Consider the following 27,704-nt stretch of genomic DNA (forward strand, 5'->3'; position numbering starts at 1 on the left):
GTTCTTTGTTCACAGACTTGCGCATTGTTAACCTCCCTCCACCTCATCCCTGATGAAATCTTCTGCCAGAGCCTGTGTTCAGTGGTTCAGGTCTTGACTTCAACCTGTGCCCTCCCTAGGCAAAACCAGTAAAATGCACTGCAATACATCTTGTATATGGAGTGTAAGCAATTCAATTCCAAAATTGCAGTGACCTTGTGTGCCACATCAGGATTCTGGCATTGCTTCTGGAAAATATATGCTTGAATTTCCTTAAGGAAATGTAGGCAGCAGGACAGTTGGAAAGGTTGAGGTGCACACCAGGAACAATGAAGAGAGCCGGTTGGGGCGATGCTCTCCTCCCTTCCTCCCTCCTTTGGCTCCAGTTCTGAGTTATATCTTGTTGGCATTAAGCTTTAGAAAGTTGTGGGATGTCCACTGTTGCATGCAATCAAGTCTTCCTTTACCTTTGTTGCTGATTTCAAGCCAGGTGTTCCAACCCAGTGATGGTCTGATTATCATCTTTGTAAAAGAAAGCCTTTAGCTCAAAAGATATGATGAGCTGAGAAAGGGGACGGACGTAGATGTTAAAGAGTATATGAGATAAAGAGGAAGCCCTGCAGGACTACACAGCAATCGGCTGACTTGTGCGAGGTGAAAGGAGGTAGTGTTAACAGTTGTGCCCAGTTCAATAGCAACAAAATAAATTTGCCTATGACTGTCCCTTGCGTTGCTTATCTCAGTCATATGATTGATTAATACGGCATGGTTCGCTCTAATGAATGTGACTGAGACATCTAAAAGGAACAAGGCTGTACTATCTTCTTCATCCTGAATTCCTCCAACGCCTGGAGACAGGGGCATAGCTACCAGTGGCAGCCGGTACAACACATTGGTATCAGGAGGTGGGAGGTATCTATAACAGCTTCTTGAGCACTCATAGGGCACCTCAGTAACTATGCTGGAGATCTTAAAGTAAAGGATCATGAAAGATGGCTTTAATTTTTATTTTATTTTCACATTTTCTGTGCATTGAAAACAGAGGCCAAATGTCCGTCTAGTCTTATGACAAACTGCATTTTAATCTTTTAACATAGAGACTGGTGTTTACTTTTCTTTCACTTACTGCAAAGTGTGAGGAGTTTGTAAAGTGAACTGTATGAAAATCTTGCTAGTGTTAAAAGGAAGGCTGTATGATATTGTTTTCTTCCAAAACACAACAAAATGTAAATATCTCTAAATGAACTATACAAATATTTCACAATGAATAAACAGTCAGGATAGCATAAACAAAGTATTTTTTTCAAATTCTAAGGAGTGATTGAAACAACCATTTTAATGAGATCAAAACAAATCAAGACATTTTAAATGGTGATGAGCAAATGACAAATACTAGCTGAAACCCAATTTCCATACCTCATTGTTTATGCCCTACATACCACACCATGCTTTAGTAAAATATTTGTGACAGTGCGCGCTTAAATGCAACATAAGTTATATATTACACCCTTACCACTCTCCTGCTGAATTGTCATGGCTCAATTGCGACCCTCGTCCTTTTGCTTTGAAATGTCAGAATTCCTTTCCATTCAGCGATGTAACATTGATTGCATTACCACTAGTCTGAAAAATGTTCCACCACCACTGACTGCTAGGGCCAGGGGAGTTCTTACAACATTGGGAGTTTGCTGGTAGCTCCATCCTGTTCCCTGAGCTGCAGGAGTCAAACTCCGAGCAGCAGAATCTACTGATACATTTTCCAGAGCCACTGAGAAGGCCTCCCTGCATGCACAATGAATGGCTGAGCACTGTGAATGCTCATGTGTGTAAATGCATAGTGTGCCATACAGCCCTGGCTGCCTAACGGCAGGAGATGTCAAAGAAGTTTTACGCATGATGCTGGATGGCTTCTGAAGATGAGGCAATCATTGAGCTCAGCCTGGTGGGTGAAGGCAAAAGATGATAGTAAAATAACATAGCTGTACTTAGTAGAGAGTGCTGGAGCTGGGAAAATGAATGATTTGTGCATTGTTTGCTTCATTTTATGCTAAGAATATGCTCAAGTAACTTTAAAACAACTTCTTGGGATCCCAAATGCACAATTATTCCATATCAAAACAGGAATAGTTATCCTTCTGAGACACGTAGGAACCAGCCAGAATCTCAAGAAAGATGTTTCTCTCCAGAATGAAACACTGGGAAAGGGGGAATTTGGGTAACTGTTATACACAGGACTGTAGTAGAGGTGGGTGAGCCAAAAAAATTAAAATGAGAGCAGAGTTAAGGGTCTGTCTTGGACCTAAGAGCCCAGGCACGAGTTGAGCCATGGAAACACTTGTGCCCTTATTTATACTTTTTGGTGCAAAACTGCACTTATTCCATGTCTTTGAAGGAAATTTGCGCTCGTCCCCGGACCACACCTGCTTCATTTCTGTCAGAAAATATTTTTGTGCTCTTTACCAGATGTTTACTTCTTATGCTTGTGAACAAATAACCACCTGCATTCCTGTTCCCAAGTAATACGTAATGTAGTTTTAAGATTTCAAGGGGGTTGAATCCAGTTGATGCAGGGCATGTGGTTGAGTTAAGGCTACGGGTTGAGAAATGTATCTGCAATTGTGAATTAGGAATGCACTGTTGCCATGTTCATATTTTAATAGACTGTGTAAGCTTTTTATTTTTAAGAAATAGGGCCTCATTACGAGTTTGGCAGTCCGTGGGCCGTCATTCTGGCGTTGGTAGTCTGACCACTGGCGGTTTGGCGGTCGGACTGCCGTATTATGAGTCTTGCGATTTTATGGAGCAAAGACCGCCTCGGTTCTGCTGGCACCACCAGGCAGCACAGACCACCCTGGTCAGAAGGCAGCACAAACAGGCCAGCAGAGACAGTGTTTCCGCCGGGCACATTATGCGGTGGCACACCGTCAATGTGACCATGGCGGTCCAAGCACCACATCTCACCAGACAGAAACGGGGACTATAAAGTGAGACACTCACCTGCAGGCAGCCTTACACTTTCATGGACACAACTGCCTGTAAGTACACACACCTACCTGTGTCATGCAGCTCAACAAAAGATCGTTTCACCATCAGACGCATCATATGGGGGGCAGTACAGGCAACAAATACACGTCTCATTGTGTACCAGTTGGAAACAGACACAAAGAAGGACACAATCACAGTCACAAAACGCCCCCTTTGGGCAGGTCACTCACACTGCACAGCAACACTACACAAAAACACTCTTCTGCTCATCTCAGGCACAGGGACAGTCAAGTGTACACAACATTGTCTCACACAACACCAACAACACACCAACATCACATCAACATATACAACTCACACACTCACATCCCTCACATGCCATGGACTGCCGTCACATTCAACATACATATGTATGGATTCTGCATGGAACACAAACACCACTCCCAGTAAAAAGCCCTGCAATGGGCATTCACATCACCCGCATTGCAACACAATGAAAGGACAATGGGACGAACAATACGCAGAGATGGGGGCATCAGGAACATTCAGGGAAGGGGGCTGCACTGGGGCAAATATCACTTTGTACATGCCCCTAAAACAACATTTGTACAGGAACTAGCCCTTCATCCATCTGTGGGACAAACAGCACTAGACCCAAATAACATTCCTATCTGCTCAATGTGGAAGTGCAAGTCAACAAAGCACATACAAACCCAACTGAATAGGACATACCTCCACATAAAGTAGCTGCAAGGTACACACAGCAAAATGGACACAGTCACAGTCAAATGCAAACAAAGGTAGCACAATTCAACAGATTCCATGTCTGCACAAACAAAATTCAATCTGCCACACATTAGATTAATCCACAATGCATATCAGGGGGACAAGTCTAACACCGTACATGCTCACATTGGACCACACATGATGAAATACTTACCATACCAAACAGTACACAATGCTATGACTCCACCAGTGCATTTACACCCACATATCCATACAGTCAACATATGCCCTTGTCTTGGGGGGCACCAGCACTGCACACAAAGTCAGATACAGATAACAACAACAAATGGAACAGCAAGCAGGCTGAAACACACACAACTATATACAGACAACACAAGTCACTCAGGAACAACAAAAAGGTAGAAAAGTAATTGCAGGACAAATGTGTACCCCAAAGAACAACAGTTTGGGTTTATTGTATAGAAATTTGAAAAGTCGAAGGCCATTAGCCAGTCCATTGCAATGCACGGGCACATCACTGTGCTGTCACTTCACTCCCAACTGCCAGGAAACCTTCACAAGAAGGGGCATCAAGTGGACAGGCTGGCACCTCAGGGATCATCCTTGGGGAGGGGGTTAGATTTAGGAGGGGTGGGTTTGTGTTTGGGTGGGATGGACTGCTTCTTGGGAGAGGTGGGCTTCTTATTAGGGGAGGGGTATAGGTGCTTGCAGGAGGGGAAGATGTGACAGGGGAGGACTTGGAGGTCAGAAGGAGGGGTTAGGACATAAGTCAGAGCCTCTTGGGTTTGGGATGGGGTGAGGGGAACAAGGAAAAGGTCAAAAGTAAAAATTATCTTAGTACACGGGGATGGTCAGCAGAAGGTGGTGAGGATTTGGAGGTCGAGGGATTGGATGTCTGCGGTGTCAGAGTGGATGCTGTGGTTGTGTCCGTGTGGGAGGTATGCTTGTGTTTGGGTGGTGTCAGTTACATGGGTGAGTATGTGCATTTGTGTTTCTAGTGGGGTTGGGTGGTGGAGGTGCTGGGGAATGGAGTGGTGGATGTGTGTGCTCGTTAGGGAGGTGTCTGAGGGTATGCTGGATGTGGTGGATGTATGTGTGTCTGTTGGGTGGTGACTGTGGGAATGCTGGATGTATGTGTGTCTGTTTGGGTGGTGTCTGCAGGTATGCTGGGTGTGATGGGTGTGTCATTGACTGTTGTGGTGGTGCCTGTTGGTATGCTTGATGTCATGTGTGGAATGGCAGGGGTAGTGGGGTGTCTGGTGAAGCGGTGACTGATGTGTCTGTGGGGGTCTGTTGTTTGCTTGCGTGCCGGTGTGTTTTGTGGTGCTTGCGTATGTGTATGCTGCTCTTGGGTATTGAGGTGTGTGTATGCAGATTGGCCTGTGTGCTTGGGGTAGGTAGGGGAATGGGAGATTTGGATTGGGAAGAGGGAGGTGGAGAGGGGACGGAAGATGGGGGTGACTGTCTGCCATCAGTGTGGAAGTGAGAGCCTAAAAAGTTCTCTGTAGGCCAGACATTGCACCATGAATGTCTTCCAGTAATGCATTAATCTGCTGGAGTTGGGATGCCAATCCCTGGGTAGCATTCACAATGGCTGTCTGACCCACAGAGAGACTTCTCAGGAGGTCAATAGCCTCCTCACTTGGGGCAACAGGTGTAACAGGAGCTGTGGCGGAGGTGCCTGTGGCAAAGGAGACATACACACTCTTGGGTGAGCGGTCACAAACCACTGGGTGGGAAGTAACAGGGAGGGTGGTGATAGAACGGGGGTGACAGACAGTGATGGTACAGGGGTATGCCCAATGGATCAGCCACCACTAGGGAGTGTCTACTGGAGGAAGAATCTGATGATGAAGATGCTATTACGGTCACCTTTGTGGCTCTCCCCTTACCCTCTGGGCTACTGAGTCCCTCTGTGTCTGTGGTGTTTTGACCCAAGGTCCCATGGCCAGATGCGTCCCAACTCGGCTGTGCCATGTCTCCTTTGCTTCCAAGTGATTAGGGTCATCCAATGTCCCTGATCATGCCTGAACAACAGCTCTGATTAGAAAACATTACCATGATGGCAAGTAGGCCCCAGCATCAAACTCCACCTAAGTGTCTCATACATGTGCTAAACCATATGCATACATGCCATATGAACTGTCAACAGTTGCCCACTGGAAAATCAGGATCCCAGACAACTATAATTGCATGGCTGACGTTGTGCAATCACAGAAACCACTGAACTAGTAGGAGACCTCATCACCCTCAAAGCTCTGCCCCATGGAGCAGACCTCAGTTACCTTTCGTCATGCAATAGTAGGCCAATGGCAACTGCATTCCCACAGATGTCACATAAGGTCATACACACATCTAGTTGACAAATACATAATGACTCAACAATAGGAAATGATGATTCAAAATCCTGCCATTTTGCTGACAAAAGTACAATAGCCTGAAGAGGTTGACATGTCACACTGGAAGAAGTTCCACAATGCGCACTTCACCAAATGATATTTGTCCCAGTGGAGTCATGGAGGCAGTACTGATGTTGCTCAGATAAGCCACACATTTGGCATGGAAATGAACACTGTAGACATCATGTGCAACATGTCAGGGAGGGATGTCTCTAAACTCCACGACACAATGAGTCTGCAAGCCCAAGGAAAATCACCACTAATGTCTGTCAATCCTTATAATGACATACTCCAAGTGCATCAGTAGGTGCGATTAGTCCTCTGATGTTGGGGAGACCCAGGGATGTGTAAGTACTTGTTGAAGTCTATCAACATGTAACTCAATTGGAAGCTACAAAGCTACAGCATTGTCTCCATTATGGCCATGGCCTGTGGATGAATGCTTGAACGCAAACATGTGATTTCCACATAACTGCAAGTCACTCCATGATGCATGCCTACATTATGGGGGTCATTACAATCCTGGCGGTCAAAGACCGCCAGGACTGTTTCGACTGAAGCACTGCCAACAGGCTGGCGGTGCTTCCCAGGGACAGGCGGTTTACCACCACTTCAGTCACGGCGGTTTACCACCACTTCAGTCACGGCGATTTTAATCCGCCAGGGCAGCGCTGCTTGCAGCGCTGCTCAGGGGATTACGAGTCCCCCTACCGCCAGCGTTTTCCTGACGGTTTGAACTGCCAGGGAAAGGCTGGTGGTACGGGGAGTCGCGGGGCCCCCTGACACGGCCCTGTGCAGCTTTTCACTGTCTGCCATGCAGACAGAGAAAAGCGCGACGGGTGCAAATGCACCCGTCGCACAGCCGCAACACCACCGGCTCCATTTGGAGCTGGCTTCTGTGTTGCGGCCGTGATCCCCGCTGGGCCGGCGGGCGGAAACAAGGTTTCCGCCTGCCGGCCCAGTGGGGATCTGAAAATGACCGCGGCGGAAGCCGCCCACCAAAGTTGTAATGAGGGCCTATATTTTGTCGAAGAGACAGGGACACATGCTGACCAGAGGCACAAGGAATGTTGGCAGCAGTGATGGCACATAAATCATGTCAGTGGACATTCCCCACTTACCAAGGGAAAGTTTTCATCTGTAGTTGCACCCTAAGAACAGTGCATGCTCCGTTACATATATAATGGCTACCTTTACAGTGCAGACTGTAGTGAAGACTCAGTACCCATCATAAGCTGAAGACAACTAGCCTCTGGGTGGCAGATGCCAAAATACTCATTTAACAAAACACTTGGCTGAGAACAGTGATCCATGACTTACCTTTGGCCTGTAACATTGAGGAGTAGTGGTCTGTTGTATAGCCTTTAGAACCACTACAACAACCAACAGTACTTGATTGATCACTATACACAGCCATATGTTGTCCCAGAAGAACAAGTTGTTTTTTGATTGTACACAGGTGTGACCTAGGTCCCTGGGCCAATATGCAGGGCACATCAGTATACAACACATCACATGTCTACACTAACTATCACTCATCTACTGTTTTACACATGGCTTATTCCCTAATAGTCAGGATGAGCTGTCAGAAACTAACACAATCACTTGGCAATGTGACAGCGAGGAATATGCCCTGTACTTACCCCCTTGTGGCCGCTGTGCTGTCCTCAAATGCCAATCAAGGTCTCATTAGGCCACTGCCAGAATCCAGGCCAATAGGGGGGTCACGGTCCAACGGGCACCCAACCCACTTTGGGAGGACATTCCCAGCTGGGCTGCTGCGATTTTCTGGACCCAGCATCTCAGGTCCTCCCACCTCTTCTGACAGTAGGAGCTCCATCTTCTGTGGACCCTCAGGGTCCACACCTTCTTGGAGATGACTCTCCATGGTCCCCTTTTTCTGATGGGCGTTGACCTGTATGGATGCAAACGACAAATCAAGAGGTTCCAATCACAAGTTTCATCACAATTAGTTGAGTCATATACATTTCAGTAACACCAAGATAGAACTTCCCTGTTTGTTAATACCCCCACATGTGAAACACACAAGCCAAAAAGTACTGGGATCTGACTACAGACACATGTATTTGCATCTGCAGACTAGTCTACTACCCTGATCATGGCATACAATGACTAACAAAACCTGTTGACATCAGATAGCCCCTGCTGTAGCAACCTGTACTTTAATGTGAACCACAATGAAACACTACACACCTATGTGGCTTCTGAAGGGTAAACTTATTAGGCATGAATGGACCAACACATTCACACTCTGTGAGAATGCCTTAATGCATCCAGTCCCTACAGGCAACTACCAGATTACAAACTTCAACATTACACATGAGTATAACCAAGGGGCTGTCATTGTGGGTACAGAAAGTGTCTTCCTTGTCCATTTGTGGACATGTGGAATGACAAATGCAGACTCATGTCCCTCCAGGGGGTGGGCTTCTGTCGGATGTACCTGTACCACAGAACACTCACTTGGACATATGTGTCTATCCTACAGAGATGGCATCCAAAACACAAAGGCATGCATTGTACAGTTTCTGCTATGTGACCAGGCTACTGAGTCACAAATCATGGCCTCCCAGGAATCAAGACACTATCTGCACACTGGTACTGTCAGTAATGCAAGACCCCTGTACAGTGATAACAGAGCTGTGGGAGTAAGGGACATGCCATGATTCTGAGACACACATTGACAATGATGCGAAATGCACATATGGACTGGATTAATGATTTACTTCTGTACCCATTCCTACCTTAGTCAAAGGAATTAGGCAATCAAGGCAGGTTTTGCCACCAGAGCATCATATTGGCCACATGACAGGATCTGCTGGTGTACACGAAGTGGACATAGTACCACAGTTTCATAGCGCTAGTGACTTTACCACAGCCTAGACTAATCCCATACTGGGGGATACATTTGACAAGCCCTGGTCTCTGCAGGCTGAGCAGACCTAACCTAAAGGACACTCCATTCCCATCACTTCCATGCATGACCGTACATCATGTATACAACTGCAATTTGGCATGTAGTGTTTGTGGCAACCTGAAGAGCAGAATGACTTATGATATGCCTTACACACTCTAGCAAGTTCAGGTGTGGCTTGTAAGATCAGTGGCACTATACACATTGCTCACATGACTCTCAAATGACTCATACAACATGCATACACAGCTCATGCTGTCATGCACATCCATGTTGTCTTGTATTTACAACAATCATGAGGAAAGAGATGTCAGCGGATGGCATTAATATCTCCTTACCAAGTTGTGGGCATCCAACACAAGGATGATGTAGAACCCCAAAACCTCACACAACACAATGTGATAGAACTTAACATATGGTACTGCCCACCAATACCTGCATATTCTACATCCCATTGATACCACACATACTGCAACTACAGGCACACAAGAAGCCTACCTGACACACATTCTAGCCTGTGAGGAGGGAAAGGATGGTGAAGTACAGACAACATTGAGTACATATGTGACTTGCCTGCCCTTCTGGTGAGCCATAGAGCTGTCCATATAGTGGTAGGACCTCAGACACCAGTCTCTTCAGCTCCTCTGGTGAGAAGGCATGGGCCTTATCACTGCAGACTGTGGCATGACTGCTCCCAGATTCAGCACACAGCAGCTCAGGTCATGGAGGTATTGCTGGCAGCAGTGTCAGGAGTCAAGTGAGTGAATCTGCAGAACATGGTGATCACCTCACCACCAGCAGACACAGCCATTGGCACACAAATGCTACTGGCAACAACGTTAGCCTATGGCTGTATCCACCGCATTTGCAACTGCCTACTACCATGATGATGTCCGCCGGTGGACACAGGCAGTTCCTAATGTCCAGTGGAGTAGGTCAGGCATCTGCCAATTTGGTGGCGGAAGTGCTGTTTTGGGCTTTTGTAACTGCGTCACACCTGCAAAAAAGGATTTTAGACCTCACAAACAGCCTCATCCTATCTTGTCATATAGCTCCTACTTTGTAGTATATTGCAGGGCACAGATGGCATTTAACAGTGGGGCACAGTCCACCACAGCTGGCGATCATTTTGGTTCCTGTATTATCATTGTTGGAAGTGTTGCACTGCAACTCGGGATCCAGGACTGGGTGGCACAAGATGGTGGACACTGTGCTCAGAACACAGGTTTGGGGCAAAAGGTTGCCTGTGATGTAGAGGCAACCGGGCTGGGAGGTATTGATGTGGCCACAGAGAGACTCACTATTGGTGTCCGACCAGGTTGCCCTGATGGGTCAGAACTGTCCTCCATGTTCAGACATCCAGGAGTGTCTTTTTCACTGAAGGCTTCATATTTGGGCTTGGGGACTTAGGGGGTACTGGCAGTTTGTTCTGTGGCCTCTGTGTGCCCAGTGGCAGCTCGACCTGTTGATGTGAAAGATACAATGTTACTGGTTGTATTGTGACATCGACCTCCAACAATTTAGTGTAACACAAAGCATAGACCATGGACAAAGTTATTTTGTAGTTAATCTTATTGTGACAAGTACCCATGGAATTGATTGTATTAACCTGACATTTGTGAAGCATGCCAATTCCATCTGAGTCAAGCAGCTGCTAAAATGTGCAGATTATTAGCCCTTGGGGGGATGGCCTGAGGGTGACATCTTGCCATAAATGCAGGCAAAATAGAGTCTAGGCAAGATATGAATGTGACCATTTTGAGGCCTAGTTGATTGTGCTTTAAGCAGACTCAAGGGTTTGGTGTATATGTGACTGGAGTCATTATGTGAACAGTGCAGTGTGAATGTGTCTGGTGCCAATACCATTCTGGTTTTGCATCTTGAGGCCTTTGGGATCATTGTTTTATATACTGGTTAAGCTGTCCTCTTATCCTTGTTAGTTTCATATTGGGTTAGCAAGTCAAGATGGAGCAAGGTGGACAGACACATCTCTGAGTTGAGCATGATCTGTATCTTCAGCCCTCTCAGGTGCATACATTTCAATCAAGAGTTAGCAGGCAGGAGCAGTGAGCACTGTTCTGGTGTTTGGAGTTAAAGAAACAGTGCCTCCTGGGAGTTGCAGCCATGTCACTATCCATACTACACATACTTGGGAAATTTATACTCCCAGGTGAGTAAATTTCAGTTAAGAGTTCATAAATAGATGGATTTGGGCAAACAAACATTGTTTTTGTGGTCGGAGTTAGAGACACAGGGCCCATTGGGCTTAGCGTTCCGGTCACTCCCTCTGCTTCCCACCACCATACAAATGTTATCCTCACAGATGAGTGAACTTCATTTGAGGCTTAAGACATGGGGGTATTTGGGCATAGTAACACTGGGCTTGTGTTTGGATTTGAAGAGACGCAGCCTCCTGGCCTTAGCAGCCATATCACTCCCTCTACTTCATACACTTGATAAATGTCATCCCCACAGATGAGTATACTACATGTGTGAGTTTCGAAAGAAGGGTATTTGGAAAACTGAACACTGGACTGGTGTTTCAAGTCAGTGAAACAGAGCCTCCTGGCCTTACAGTCATGTAACTCCCTGTACCACACACACTATACAAATATCATCCTCCTAAAAGCAAGATGGCGAGCACGTAGTGCTGTCGCCTATAGGCTCCTCCCCAGCACCGTGCAAGCGGGCATCCAGTGCGGTGAGGACGCAGTGCATCGGTGGTGTCGCGGTCTGGGAGTAAGTCAGCAAGGCTCCGGGAGGCTCGATGTTGCTGCGGGAGCCGCTCGGAGCTTGTAATATCGGGAGCAGATTCTGCTGGCTACGTGTGGTGAGAAGGACGTGCTCGGGCGGGCTTAGGACGTGTTCCCCAGGCAGTACCCTGGTTATCCTGGTCTCTATCAAGGTGGGGTCTCCATTCTATCTTCAAGCTAGTGAAGCAGAATCGCAGATTCAGGCGGCAAGGTGTATTGGCATATTTGCTGACAAACAGCAAGGGGAGTCGTCTGGCTCCTATAAAGTGGATATGGCACCAAAAAATGCACAGACTATAGGAGAAAAGGATGAGAAACCTGACACTGCAATAACTGGTGGCCGCTCAACGAGTGGGGCTCAACAGAAATGTATGGTGAAGCAGGATTGGTGCAGTGGGACACCTGCAGGTTGGCAGTCTGTAACAGGACCGACAGAATTGAGCGGTAAAATTGACGGCGAGATTTCTAATGATATGATTAGTGTGGATCAGACTAACCGTAGACAGAAGGACAGACCACAACCTGCTATCACCAATTTCTTTACTAGTGGGGGACAAGTGAATGCAAGTGTAGGGCCCTCCACCCTGTCTGTAGACACGATAATGAACGCAGTAGAGAATTTGGATCTGACAAACCTGGTGGCAGAGTTACCTCAGGCTGGAATAATGTCTCTAGGGGGTGTTCTGGAGATGGGAAAGCTACAACGTGGGGTGGAGATTCAGCCAGCTGAAACTAGGAGTTTAGAAGACCTGACTGGAGCAACCACCAGTGTGTTTAGTTTAGTGGAGATTCAGCTACAAAAACATAATGACCTACAAAGGAGCCATTTATAGATGGGGGCCCCATTGCAGAAGGACAGGATGAAGAGACAGAAAAGACTGAATGGAACAGGAAGAATTTGGACTGGTCTAAGGAAGGAGGAGATAAGTTTTATTCACTTACCGAAGACTCAGAGGTCATCATTAGTGGCTGTAACCAAAGTGAGGATGAAGAAAGTCTCTCCTCAGAAAGTGGGAACAGCCTGTCACCAGCTTTAGGACCTACAGTTAAACAGCAGCAGTAGCGCAGATGCACAAAAGCGAGATCAGGCTCAATAGATGGGAAAGATCCTTTAGGACGGGGAGCAGTGACCCGTAAGTGGGATTAATCAGGCATTAAACTCTCAAATCAGAAGAAGGATCCCTAGACTCTCTCACTTGTCAATGATGCTGGAGGGGAGAATAGAGAACGTGATCTTACAGGTAGTACAGGATGTTCAGGTAAAACAATGCTACAATTCATGTATGGTACAATAAAGGAGTTACAAACTGAAACCCGGACAGAGAGTTGGAGGGCCTGGATGGCTACTACACAGCTACAGATTACGGTGCAGAAGGTCGCTAAGACTTGTGGGGAAACAGAAGAAAAATGAAATACAATGGAAAGCAGAACTTCTATAACGGAGGCAGATGTTTAGGTATTAACGGAGCAGGTAGAATCACAAGGAGGGCAACTAACTGATATCATGTGGAAGTGAGAAGATTATGAAAACCAGCAGAGGGGGAAAATTCTGTGATTCTTAGACATAGAAGAGGGGGTGGAGGGCAATGATATCAGTATTTTTATGATTCATCTATGGAAAGCCTTTCCGGAATTTTTGAAATGGGACTAGGAGGTAGAAGTACAGAGGGTTCATCATTGTCCCCAAATCATGCGCGGGAAAGGACACAGTTCCAAGCCCAAACATCCAACAGCTATGTAGGGTTTATTCAGTAATTTTTTGTTAAGACAACCGATTTTTAAAAAGACCCGCCCGATTCTCCACGATGTGTGGACAATTTCACTTTTTTTACACAACCGGGCTACTGCCATGCTACAGTAGAACGCAGATGGAGGCTACGACAACTGATCATATCCTGTCAGAATGCGGGGGAGGCCTTTCTGATGACCCCAGCACAATTGAAAGCTATAATAGAAGGAAGGACCAGAGTATTTACTTCTGAAATTCTGGCAAAAGATTATTTGAATAAATGGAATCCACAAAATCCACAGAAGCCTGAATAGAGACAAAAAGGAGACTGAGCAGTGATGAGAATGTGTCTTAGATGGGGGGGAATCCAATTGGATAATTAATCTGAGGCTAGAAGCTTTCCTCCTTTTGGTTTTTCAAAGGATTCAGGGATGTCCTCTCCCTCTCCCCACTTTCTTTTTTTCTTTTTCTTTTTTTGACATTCTCAATGTATGGTTCTGATAATATTATTTGGTGTAAGCACAGTTGGTCCGGGGGGTCTGTAGGTGGCATTCAGTGAGCCTTCATTCAGACCAGTGGGTGTCTGATTGCTTCAATTGTTGGGGTGGTGGGGGGATGGGAGAAGGGCATGGAATAGGGAAACAGGGAGGGTTGGGAAACGGGAGGAGGATTGGGAGAGAGGATGGATTGAGGAGGCAGACGGATGGCATTTATGGAAGGGATGCTTGAGAATTGGCTATTGCAGAGGGAGAGGAAAGAGGAAGACACTATGGGAACTAAAAAAGAGATAACAAAATAATAAAAATATGGTGCAAAAAAATTAAGGATGGTGTGTAGTGCAGGAAGTTGGCAGTTAAACTTAGCAATATGCATGTTTGCAGGATGCAATGGGAAAATGGCTAAACTTCGGATTTCATCTATAAATATTTGTGGTTTAAATAATGCTTGGAAAAGGTGAAAATTAGATGAGGATATGAAAATATTAAGGGCAGGCATATATTGCCTGCAGGAAACACATGTAGAATACTATAATAAATCTATGGTAGATGCCCTTGGTATGAATGCAGTGAAATGCAGCAAGGAGAACAAGAAAACCAAAGGGGTTGCCGTACTAGCGGGTAGTGGGGGATGCAAGTTTGCTCAACAAATTGCAGCAAAATATGGTAGATTGGGTTTGACGGAGTGTTGATAAAGCAAAGGGCGTTTTACTCTGTGCTCTCTACATGGCTCAGTGCTGAATGATTCAGCAGCGCTGGATTTCTTGGTGGTTGAATTAGCTGAATGGCCTGCCCCCTACATAGTGTGTGGAGATTTTAACTTTAATGGCTCCTGGGATGGTTTAAAGGAATTAACGGATATCAACCCTAATAGCTATTTCGGGTGTAAACTTAGAGTCCTTAAAGCTCTCAAAAGGGAATAGGATTGGTGGATGTTTGGCCAATACTGAATGTATCGGATCCTGGGTACAAGTATTATTCAGCCCCACATGGGAAGTTGGCCCGAAGAGATTACTTTTTCATTTCTCCCGAGTTGTTAATAGAGGCACATATGGAGTAATACCCACGGTTTATGTCAGACCACAATCTCCTAGGATCAGAAATAACTATGGAGGGTCTTAAAAGTAGTCGATGGGGTTGGACCTTCGAGAGGAGATTTTTGACCGACCCTGGATACCTGCATCACATGAATATATGGCTACAAGAATTTTGGGAAATAAATAGGGGTACTGCCCCAGTGGAAGTAGAATGGGATATAGTAAACGTTAAGCTTTAGCCTATGGAGACAGAAGCAGACCCAAGATCTGATTAGAGGAACACACTCAAAACTTAGAGCAGCAGAAAATCAACTTACCCTAGCTATCGAGGGGGGTACGGATGTTAATATTGTCTTACAGAAGATTGCAATTGCCAAAGCAAGATTGTTATAAATATAATGAAAATTTGGGGCGTCTATTGGTGGTACAAACTCGTCAGAAAGCAGCCACTGGAACCATGAGAGAAATAAGAGACCTACAGGAAAGGTTGGTTTCAGATCCCGAGGATTTCAGGAAAGCGTTTTGCATGTATTTTGCAGAACTTAATAGGGCAACTCCTCTGGTGGATGAGCAATCTATGAATGTATTTTTAAGTAATGTAGAGGCAGGAAGAATCACCCAGAATGAACAGGAGGGATTATGGGATAAGATTACGATGGAGGAGCTTGAGGCTGCGATTCGAGGTTTACCCACCAGAAAAGTAGGAATGGACGGAATCACCCTGGAATCTTATAAGAACTTTGGGAAAGTACTGCTGCCAGTTATTCTAGAACCTTTTACTCAGATACAACAAGGTAGTAAATCTCCCCTTCCTGGGCAAATGCAAACATAGTGGTATTTCAGAAAATGGGGAAAACTCTGCAAAATACTAGCTCATATCGGCCCATTACACTAATAGATAGTGATGCTAAGTCGTAGTCTAAAATTTTTGCATCCAGTTTATCTACTGTTATTAGTAAACTAGTTACACAAAATCAACACAGGTTTGTCCCAGGGAGAGATACCACTGACCATATCATAAGAGTCATTATGCTGTTTGATGCTACTAACGTTGCTAAAAATCCCATGGCCTTGGCCTTGTTGGTTGCTGAAAAGGGTTTCGACATGGTTAATTGGGATTATCTGGGGAAAGTTCTGGGGTGTATAGACTGGGAAGCAATTTTATTATGGCACTAAAAGCTATAATATAGGTACCCAGTCGCCCATATACAATTGATGGGAGGTCAATCCAATATTATATAAATTGGACGAGGTACTAGACAGGGGTGTCTTTGCTCCCCATTATTGTTCGCACTGTATACTGACCCTTTGCTCCGGCAGCTAGAAAAGAATCAAACTATTATACCAGTAAGTCGCTATGGATAAGACACCGAAACTCTAGCTTATGCAGATGACATAGCTGTGGTAACAGCTAACCCAGACGAGCCTTAAAGAGAAATTGAAAAGGTGGCATGTAACTTTGGAGAGTTTTCAGGGTATTTACTGAATAGAGATGTAACCCAGCTGGTGAATAATGAGTATACCACTACACAGGATACCTGAAGGATGGATCATGCAGTGTACTTAGGGATTGACATTAGTTCTAATGTGGAACAGATAGTTTATCTAATTTGACACTAAATTGGACACCAATTTTAAGTAAAGCTAAACAAAATTTTAGTAGGTGGAACAATCTGCACATGTCTAAAATGGGGCACTGCAATATGATTAAAAGGCCCAAGGTCTTGTATCTGATCTGGGCAATCCCACTTGAATTTGAAAAGTCATGGTTCATAGCAATGGATCATTTAATTACAAGATTTATCTGGGTGTATGGTAAAATCAGAAGATCAAGCAAATATCTGACAGTACCCAGGGAGAAAGGGGGATGGTCCCTACCAAATGTAAGATTATATCCACTGGCAACGGCCTTTCAATACATACACCCACTGGTGCAAGTAGAGAACATGTGTGGCAGTGGCAGGATATATGCCACATATTTATGAACTATTATTTGGCCTGATGTCTAATGGTGGATTGTTGGCATTGTTAGAGCCCAGCTACTAAGAAAGTGTGGTTTAAAGTATTAGAGGCTGCTTTTACATGCTGGAATCCTTGGCAAAAGAAAGTAGGACTTGTTAGGTTTAACCAGTACATGCCAATTCACAATAATCCCTCCCTCCTATAGATATTTAGGGATAGATGCATAGCAGAGTGGAGTTTACAGGGGGTTGAAAGGCTAGGAGAATTTTTTGAGGGAATTGGGGTGAGAACATTTGAGGATCTCCGGGAAAGGTATGGACTTGAGCAAAGAGATTTCTTTAAATACCTATAAGTCAGAGATTTTCTATGTAGGAAAACGGACAGATCGGCAGGGTTCACAAAGATCCCCCTCCTGGAGATGATTAAGGGGTGGACCTCGAATGTCAATAAGTTTATTGTATTCAATATTTATATGCGCGGAGCCCGCTGATCTTGAGAAGTATATCGAAGTGGCAAACTTGCTTAAATATCAGAGACGCTAATGCCCATATTTATACTTTTTTACGCAAAACTGCGCAAACGCAGTTTTGCGTCAAAAAAGTTAACGCAGGCTAACGGCATTTCTTAGTGCCACCTGTGCCTCAAATTTATACTTTGATGCATGGAGGTGCAAAGCACGGGTTAGAGTCTTTTTTTTTTTACTCTAACCATCGTGCAGCGCCGTAAAGCAAAACAACGTTAACGCAGGGAAAATGACTCTAATCCGGTTTGCGACATCGCAAACCGGATATGCACCATTTTCCACCGCATTAGCATCAAAAAGTGGCACAGACACAGCAAACAGTGCTAAGGGCCCCAAAATGGATCCCAGAAGCCAGGATAGACCCCAGGGAGACCCCAATCTACCAGAAACCAGCCAGAAGGACACAGACAAGAATCAGGGGAGAGACAAGAAGAAACGGAAGTGTCGTTTCAGTGCAGAGGAGCATGAAATACTGGCCAGAGAGGTGACGGAGCACTAGCATCAACTTTTCATCACCTCAAAATTGCCAATTGGGAGGAGAGAGGCAATTTGGCAACAAATTGTCAACAAGATAAACAGTGTGGCAGTGGTACGGAGAACTGTCACAGAGTGCAAGAAACACTGGCATGACTGCAAGCGCAGGACGAAGGAAAAAATTGCAAGGAACAGGAAGGCAGCACCGCAAACTGGAGGTGGGAGTCCAGCACCGCAGGAGGCCCTGAACGAGATGGAGGAGATGGTGGCAGCCGTCATCCCAGAGGAGATCGTCACAGGAATCACAGGACAGGACAGTGCAGACTACCAGAAAACAACACATATGCAGGATAAGTTGCATGGGGGACAAAAACGCCTAAATGTTAACTGCGAGCAGGGGGAGGTACATACCTACTACACAATGCATGTCAGCCATGGAAATCAGGCAGAAGAAAGGGCAAAGGGGCACGGCACGGGTGCATGGGCTATGCAGGGGAATCCATGGGCACAACACCAACAACCTTTGTATGGGGGAACTCTGCCATGCCAAGGCTGCTGGAAAGGCAAAGCCAGTCCAGGAGGGTAGAGTAGAACGTAAAACTGGGCTGCTGTCACAGGAGAACTGGTATTGACAGTACGTGAACTAGGTGACAATGCCCAGTTTCAGGCCATTTACTCAAGCGGCATTTTCCATAGACAACAGTTGCCACTACAACCTGTGCTGTATGTGCTGGTCAGTAGGAAATGGCAGTTGGGTGCCCATGGAACAAACACAACCAAAATAGAGGGTTCAGGATGACGACATGATCAACCCCCTCGAATTCCTAACAAAGTGTAAATCTTGTCAAATGCTCATGTCTATAGGTGCAATAAACATCATGTATTGTTACCTACAAAATGAAGTACACAGCAGTAATGTCATACCCATGCTGCCCATTCAAGGGTCTATCCCGTGCCTGCATCTCAATTGTCATACTGCTAAGACAACATCATTGAGGGGGAGGACATATGTGTCTAGCTAGTGAAACACACCCTCACAGTCATAAGAGGAAATGCAATACTTTCAGGCCCATCAGTGCAATCCAATGTAGCACACATTGGCAAACATCAACATGACACACTACCAATGCTGACACATGTATTGTGTCATGCCAATGCAATACATGGTATGTGCTAGGTCTCAGCAACATATAGGTGTATGTGAAATATCATAGACTGGGTCAGTCCCATATTTTTATGTGTGGTGCAAGTGGCATCAGAACACCCACAGGCATTGCAAGGCCACATGATGTTAATGGAAGTGGAGGGAGGGGTAAGTAGGACAAGAAGGTGGCAAAACACAATTTGGACAGAACCTACACCTACAGGATGTGACTCAGACAATGCCCCAAACTGACCACACTACATGTGACATGCAGGTGGGGCATAGGCCTGTGAGAATGCCAATATTGAAGACAGGAACAATGAACAGGAACCAAGTTTACAATGTTCCAGTAATAGAAAGTCAGTGACGTCACATTACATCTGGCACAACACAGACATACTAATTGTACAGTATTTCATTGCAGAGGACGATGGCTCTCCTGTGGATATGCCTGTCTTGGACTACCCTGATGACAAGGATACCATTAGCCAGCAAGCCCTCCAAGATGTCCTGGGAACCCTCCAGCCCCACCTTCAGTCAAAAGGAGGAGCATAGATGTAGCAGCCATCGCAGAGGACCCACCCACCACCCCAATAGTACAACCTGCCAGCTCACACACAGCTGAGGACTCCGATGACACTGGCATCATCTTCGAGAGGACAGTAGTGGGAGTACAGCGTGAGCTGGCCAAGTAGGTGTGGGTGGGGATGCAAAATATGGCAGCCAGCCTTGAGGGGATGTGCTTGTGCATGATGACATCCGCAGAACAGTCAGTAGCCATGCAAGTCCAACAATCCCTACTGCAAGGATCACAACAGTGTGTGAGGGACTTCACCACAGCAGTTAGGGAATTGCCACAACACCTGGCATCCGAAACATTTCACTGTGTGCATGACTACAATCATGACCCCCTCAGGGCCGACCTAGCTGCCTACCACAGCGATGTAGCTGCTATACTCAGTAACCAGCAGCTTCTCCTTGCTGCAGTTATGCCCTTAATAGCCCCACAGTTGGCAGCTACCAGGAATTCAGAGTCCACTTCTTCACAAAACACTGATGTGTGCGTTGCCCCCTCAAACCCACCACCACCAAGGACATAGGAGACTACACACACATCAGAAGATGAAGACGTGGAAAAGATCACCATCAGCCGTTGGATTACTCGGTAGCACCAGCCCATGCCACATGGGCAGTGATTTTCCTATGTCCTGTGCTTGATAGCATGCCAGTCTTGCTACAGTTGGTAATATGCACTGTTCTCCAATACAGTATTTACCTTACTACTGTGGACTGCAATTGTCTCTCACTACCCAATTGGCAATTCATGTTCCTCTGCATTGAATGACACTCCATCACACCATGTCCAATGACATCTCCCTCATCATTGCACTTGTGTCGCGTCACAATAGAAGGCATCACGCTAAAAGACTTACAGTCCTGGACTATGTAAATATTGCACTTTAAAAGAAACTGCACCTACACAACCACTTTGTCTCTACGTAATGTGACACATCAACTGTGCAGGAGATTTGTGATGCATGTTACATGTCAATGGCCACAGAATGTCAATCTAATAGTGTAGAAAGAATGTGGGCTGATATCTATGCACAAGAGTCTGGATTCTGTCATCATCTGTGCTGCCTTTGGCCTATTTCTGAAGTTAAAGCATCACAAACAGTATAATGCTGTATAGAAATGTATATGTCAAGCCCAATGTACCTACAAGATGAAACTCAATGCTGTCCACATCCCCTACAAGACAATCATTATGTATGTGACATATGACTCTAAACTTTATTCCCACGCCCACACCATACAGCAGGAATGGATGTGTACGAGTGTTTGGACAATAACGTCACCTGGGAGTACAATGTAATAAATAATAGGTGTGATTTATGTATACTGAACTTCAAATGATTATGACTCCACTTGTCAGAGTTCACATGAACATCAGGCTACAGTCAGACACCTCACAATGCCCAGGATTCCAACACAGGACTCAAACGATGACAGATTTAAAATCACACCAACCTTCTCAATACATTGGGAACCATAGTTACCTTGAGTGGTGGGTCCATTGGATGGCAGATGCATAGAGACGTAGCTTTGTTGTAGCTGCCAATGTGACAGCTCATTTGGAAGTGGGAATAACAATGTCAAGAATGGGATGTGGATGCAGGATGGAACACACAAGCAAACACAAATTTGACACTGTGCACTCACGCAAAGGCCCTGATCCCCAAGCATATGACACATATTGTAAAGGAGTACATCAAACTTTATTATATATGTATGAAAGGAAACTTAAACTATGTCAAACACCTAAACTAACCTAACCTATCCTAACTATACATTACCCACAACTGGCCCTAACTACCCTAAGCTAAATTTACTGACCACATGCAACTAAACACTCTAAACATAAACCCTCCCACCCCCCTTATATGACGGGACACATGTAGGACAACATATACTAACCTAAACACATACTAACTAATTCTAAACAAATATATATTTTTGTGTATAATTCTTTTTTTTAAAATACACATAAACCCCAACATCAACCGCCACCCACCCACCCACAAACCAACATGTAATAATATAACTCACCCCACCCCCAACCCACTTATCCTAACTAAACTAACAGCCTATTCTAACCTATCACTAAGCCCCCTAAACCCACTAAAAACAATATGAGGAAAGAGGAGGGAGAGGACAGAATTAGGGGTGAGGAACAATCAACTCAAAGATTTGCCCTCTTCAGTATTTTTTTATCAATCGCAGTTTCCTGCTGTTGCGGGCCACCTCCTGCTGTAGACTGTCAATGCACCGCAACATACGTTGCATGTCACGTTGGAGGTTGCGGAAAGCTGCATTGCCCATTACTCCAGCTGTGGTGGTCTGAGTAGTACTTGATATTGCAGGTGCTGGTGCTATGGTTGGAAGTGGCGGTGCAGAAGGTGCTGCTGTTGGACCTTGTGCAGATGAGGTCGAGGGACCAGCTGGAGTGGCTGTCATCCCAGTGTCCACTGTGCTTGGAGTTGGTGTGGTGGCAGCTGTTGTGGCCAATGCTGGCTCCCCTTGGCTAAAAGTCATCCATGCCCCTGTGGCTTGCTCGTGACAATACCTCCTAGCCATCATACAGTACCCAGCCTACACATCGAGGATGTGTCTGCACCACACTGCCCGCCGCTGAGATACACATATTTCCTTTGCAGTCATGTGGGCATCTGTAAAAATATAGACAAGCAAACATTAGTGACATCATTGGGTTATACATGTAGAGATGATAATCTAACACTTCCTCACAAATAGCACATGCAGTCCAAATCACAGTACAGATGATAGAATGTCCCTGAGGAATGACATGCCAACGCAGCCTACCCATCAACTATCTAACACAGCAATGCACAACAAGGTGTGTACTAAATTAACTGATCTGTGCACATATGTAGTGCTATTGGTCATATAACAAATGCTGCAAGTACTCAACATGTGACAGGCCAACTAATCCCTATCTTCTGGATTAAATTCAAGGCACACAAGACCTGTGATTTGTATATGGAACTGGCAGAATGGTATGCAGTTGGTAATCATAAGGGGGCATTGTAGTTTGGCACACATGAATGCGTGAATTACATGTCTGTCATCTACACTGTGGCCAGCACGCCTAGCTACATATATTTTCTCCCCCTAACCCTGTGCCTCAGTGGGGATGGGCATGTAATACATATTTTCAAACATCAAGGATAACCACAAAGCTTTGTCCAGCTGTACATGGTTTTAGTCAGTGTACCACAGGTAAGGAGGCCTGCCAACTAGGACTGAGCCAACCATTGGACAATCACATCTACATTCATGTCTCTATTTGTGGACAGCCATAAACATCAGATCTCACTGACACACTTCCTAAATCAACCACATTGATGCAAGCAGCCATCTGGCCTTGACTTGCATGCACGCCTATGACATATCACTCAAGTGCCACGTAAAAGGAGTACAACATGTGGAGCTAGATGCTATGGCACAGTCACCCATACAGTCCTACATGTTCATTACTTAACAGGGTTGCACAAGTTTGTGTGTAAAACGGATGCATCACTGTTTTGTGTGAATTATGGTATGGCTTGCTGACTAAATTATGAAACTGGCCACCTCCAAATAAATTTTTGGTATATATGTGGCTACAAATCACCTTGTTCACCTGCCCGTGCCTATTGCACAGCACTCGACTCCCAATAAATGACTCTCTGCCAGTGAATGTCTAACTCTTCCATGGAACACTATTTCAACCTCCTGTCAAGTCACATATCAGATCATGTGCCAGCTCATCATATCTTGCAACGAGCCCACAACACAGGAGTCAATCACACAACAGTTGCAAATACAACACAGGACAAACATTTTCACACTTACTGGATACATCTGGGTCCTCGAATCGAGCCACTTCACCTATGGTGTAGGAGGCTGGTCCACCTGTAAAATATGAAAGGGTTATATGTGCTCAATATCTGCTCACTGTACAAAAGTTGGAACAACTAATCACTGTGTGACATTTTATATGATAGAGCTGCACATGAGGCATGTAGACACCACAACAGACATATCACTGCAAACATGCATCAACACTGTCACTCCAGTGAGTGATAGACACACTTATGCACACATGCACTGGCCCTAACAATCGGGTGGTGCCAAACATGATACCTCAATTTAGTGGATGATACATTCCAGATGGTACTCCATTTCATCTTTTGTACTTGGGAGACACATGCAATGCCACATTCCTGGTGCACTGCAATAGCAGTGACTCATGTATCATGTATATATGTGTTGATTTGCTTTCATGAATTATTGTGCTTTCAGTGGTTCATAATAGGTGTGCCAGTGTTGTATGGAGGTTACATATGCCACATTGGCAGTGTACCCTAAGCCATATATGCCCCCTATGACAACATGATGGCAGGGATCCTGTGTGTTAATTGATGACAATGTTACGCTAAACATGGATTGGCCACTTTTCTGTTTCAAAACTGCAAAATGACGTATGCTGACAGTGTCTTATTTGATCATCGTTGACAGAATGCATGGGCACAGGTGTAGTCAATGCACCTGAAATATGTCACTCTGGGCCATGTGTACCTATATCAGGTATTGCGAATCACACATTGCCAGATTCTTCAACTTAAAATTAGCAAGTTGGGTGATCAGGTAGTACACCCTAACTGACACTGTTCGCTAGTGAAAACTGGCGTAGCAAATGTCCTACTTCTGCAATCATGATGAGGTAGGTCTCTATTTCAAAACACCTTGGGAATGGCGGCACTCACAGGAATGCTGGCCTGCTAAGCCCAGCAGACCACCATGTCTGTGACTGCCTTCATACTGAGAAGTTTACATTTGTAGAAATGCTGCTATATTTCAGCAGGGGTGTACCAAAAGAAATTTAACAACCTAGTTCTTCACTAAAATAGTATTATGGAAGCAGTTAGTGGTCCCTTGCACAACATCATGCTCACAAATAGTTTCAGACCATGCATTCACAAAGAGCAGGGATCCCATGCTGACCCTTTCACTGTAGAAAATGGGTTGGCACCAAAGTGACACAGATGGTAACTGCAATAGCCCAGTCACAGCAATTGTGCCCAAGCAAAAGAATTTGTTGGGCCCTGCTACTCAATGATAGTGTTGAAGTAAGCCTCAGCAAGGCCTTCTAGTGCAAGGGGTTCACCTTTCTCTGCACAAAGTCCTTAGACCATGTAGGAAGAAGTTGGCACAGGAACTGAAATAAAAGACAAAGTTTATTAACCTCATGAGGTGGTACTACAGTTCAAACAGCACCCTTAGGTAATGTCTGAAGTAGCACACTGACCTGAGAGAGCATGGTCCTTTTATACCCACGCAGGGGCTAAAAGGAGGTGGTACAATTATAGAAGCAAGACTTGTATACATGTAAGGTCATGTGGAAAATGCACAGTCGACAGGTAGGAGGAGCTAACAGTTTTCAAGAACTAACAGCTGCAGACCTTACTGAGCATGTGCGGAAGTGGGAGATGCTAAATATAACTTGTTACTAAGGCAGATTTCAAGAGTAGTTAACAGAAAGGTAGGACAGAGCACATGGTGAGCACATGGCAGCATGTGGCAGAGAAAATGGCTGCCATGAATACAAAATGGATTCCGCGAAATGTTCACAATAGTTACTAAATACAGATGTCTTCTGCTAATGCTTAATCAAATCGCTGCTAAACTACAACAGACGACCCTTTCAGCATTAGCTGAAGACATTCGTATTTCTGGGATAATCTAAATATTCATCTTGTATATTTATGCTCATCATTTCAGCTATTTCTTTATCTAACATATGTTGTGCTTTTATTTCTGTAATATTTCTTTTGGTAGGCATACAAACAGTAATACACATGGAGCAGAACATTGGACCACACTGAATACAGATACAGCATGTGAAAAATATTGCAATCATTACACACAGGATAGTCAGTAGTTTCCAGCCCCAGGCGGAAACAAGAGCCCAAAACCATCCAGAAAAAGTTCAAGTACCAGTCTCTGTGTGGATTTCTGCAGCAATTTTATGCAATTTAGATATTGCATCATATACTGAAGGTGAGTGATCAGGAATGAAAACACAGCAACTACTACCGATGATGCGACATGCACCACCTCGGTCAGCTAATATCACATCTAGTACCATACGATTTTGGAGCGCTACAATCCTCGCAATTTGGAGCTCCTCAGTAATATTCCCAAGTGCCAGAGCTGCCTGATTGGTAACAGCTTCCACAACCCTAGTCAATCGTCTCACTTTCCTACTGTTTAATGCAGCACCCACTAAGGGGAACAATCCTAAATTAAAATCAACATATTGTTGTAGGCTAGTATCCGTTTGGTCTACCTCATTTGTACTTATTTCCCTTTTATATCTATTGTTAATAATGTCATTGAACAGTTTTAAAATCTCGGTGATACGATGCAGGGGCCAAAAACACAGGGGGTAATAGAAAAGATACATAACACACACCTGACCACCCAACAGGTAGTTGGTAATATCCATAGTTACCACAAACAAAATATGTATTATGTGAAGCTGTAAAACTACTATTATTTACACCCTCAATAGTTAAAATCAAGGTACAATCGCTTATCCCTACTGGAATTTGCCCAATGCTACGTATACATAAATCTACTTTAGTTTTTGTAACAGAAATCACAAATTGTTCTTTCTTGTCAGAGTCTCTTATATTTGTGAAGACATATGGTATTGAAACATTGTCCGGTTGCTACTCTTCCCCTTCCCATTTAGTTCCTTTGGCTTGGGGATACCCATCTTTGTCTTGGTAGCATACTTTATTAAGGCAAAAAAGAAGTTCGCCCTCTGTACGTTTTCCAGATGCAAACAAAAGCGTGTACCAAGCTTGACAAGAACCATTGTGTGAAAAAGGAAGAGGAATGAAAGGTGTTCCTCCTTTCTTTTGATGCGCAGGTATCATTCCACATACCCAACAGTTAGTAGTATTTGTAGCATTATGAGTATGATGCAACATCTGAATGAAAGTATTATTGAAGTACGATTGACGGTGCTTCTGCTCCTGATAGGGAAGCGTAAAGTAATAATGATCCTCTGGTACTGGAGTAGTGGCGACAAAAAACTCACGAGCAGGAGCCTTCTTTTCAATAAACCAGGTGATTGTTGCTGTAACCACCAAAACAACAACAAACCCCATAGTACTAATGATCAGTTTGTTATTCATTTTAGCAACAGTGATTATCGACCCTTTCAGAAATGGATTAAAAACAATCGTTGGAGCTCTTATCCCTGGGCAGCCGCTGATTTCTTCACCACGGGCCAAGACGGGTGTCACTACTCTAATGCATGGCTGATCCCCCCCCCCTTGCCACATTGGCTCTCCGTTTCACTAACCCAGGGCGGTAGCTCAACCAGTTTCTTCAAAACATTTTCAGATTCTTTCCTCGGTCTCAAATTATATCGCGACACTCCAGAAGTCGTATGGTCCGGGAAGACCGCTGCAGATTCATCAGGTGATATAGCACGGCCTTTCTCCGTAGTCAAAATCTCTTGATGATCGGTCAGCACAGCAGGTTCCACCAAGGTAGGTAGCACTCTCTTGCAGTGAGTACTATTGACCCAATTATTTTGGTTCGTCACTTGAACTGTTGTCCTTGTCGCAAGGAGCACCTGTTCTGGGCCTCACCACCTTGGTTCCAAGCTGCTTAATCTTTCAAAAGACTTAATCATCACCTGGTCACCAGGTCGGAGTTCATGGCCTTCACCTGTAGATCTGTCAGGAAGTGCTTCTCGAACCTGTTGATGAACAGCAAGCAAATTGTCGGTTAACTGTGCCAAATAATCATTCATCAGGACACAAGGTACATCATATACAGATTTTGGCTTAGAAACTCCCCAAATATTCATTGGCCTCCCAAATACTATTTTGTATGGGCTAAGGCCGAGTCGAGAGTGTGGCACTGACCCAATAGACAATAATGCCAACGGTAATGCA

This window comes from Pleurodeles waltl, chromosome 3_1, assembly GCF_031143425.1.
Source record: "Pleurodeles waltl isolate 20211129_DDA chromosome 3_1, aPleWal1.hap1.20221129, whole genome shotgun sequence".
NCBI lineage: Eukaryota > Metazoa > Chordata > Amphibia > Caudata > Salamandridae > Pleurodeles > Pleurodeles waltl.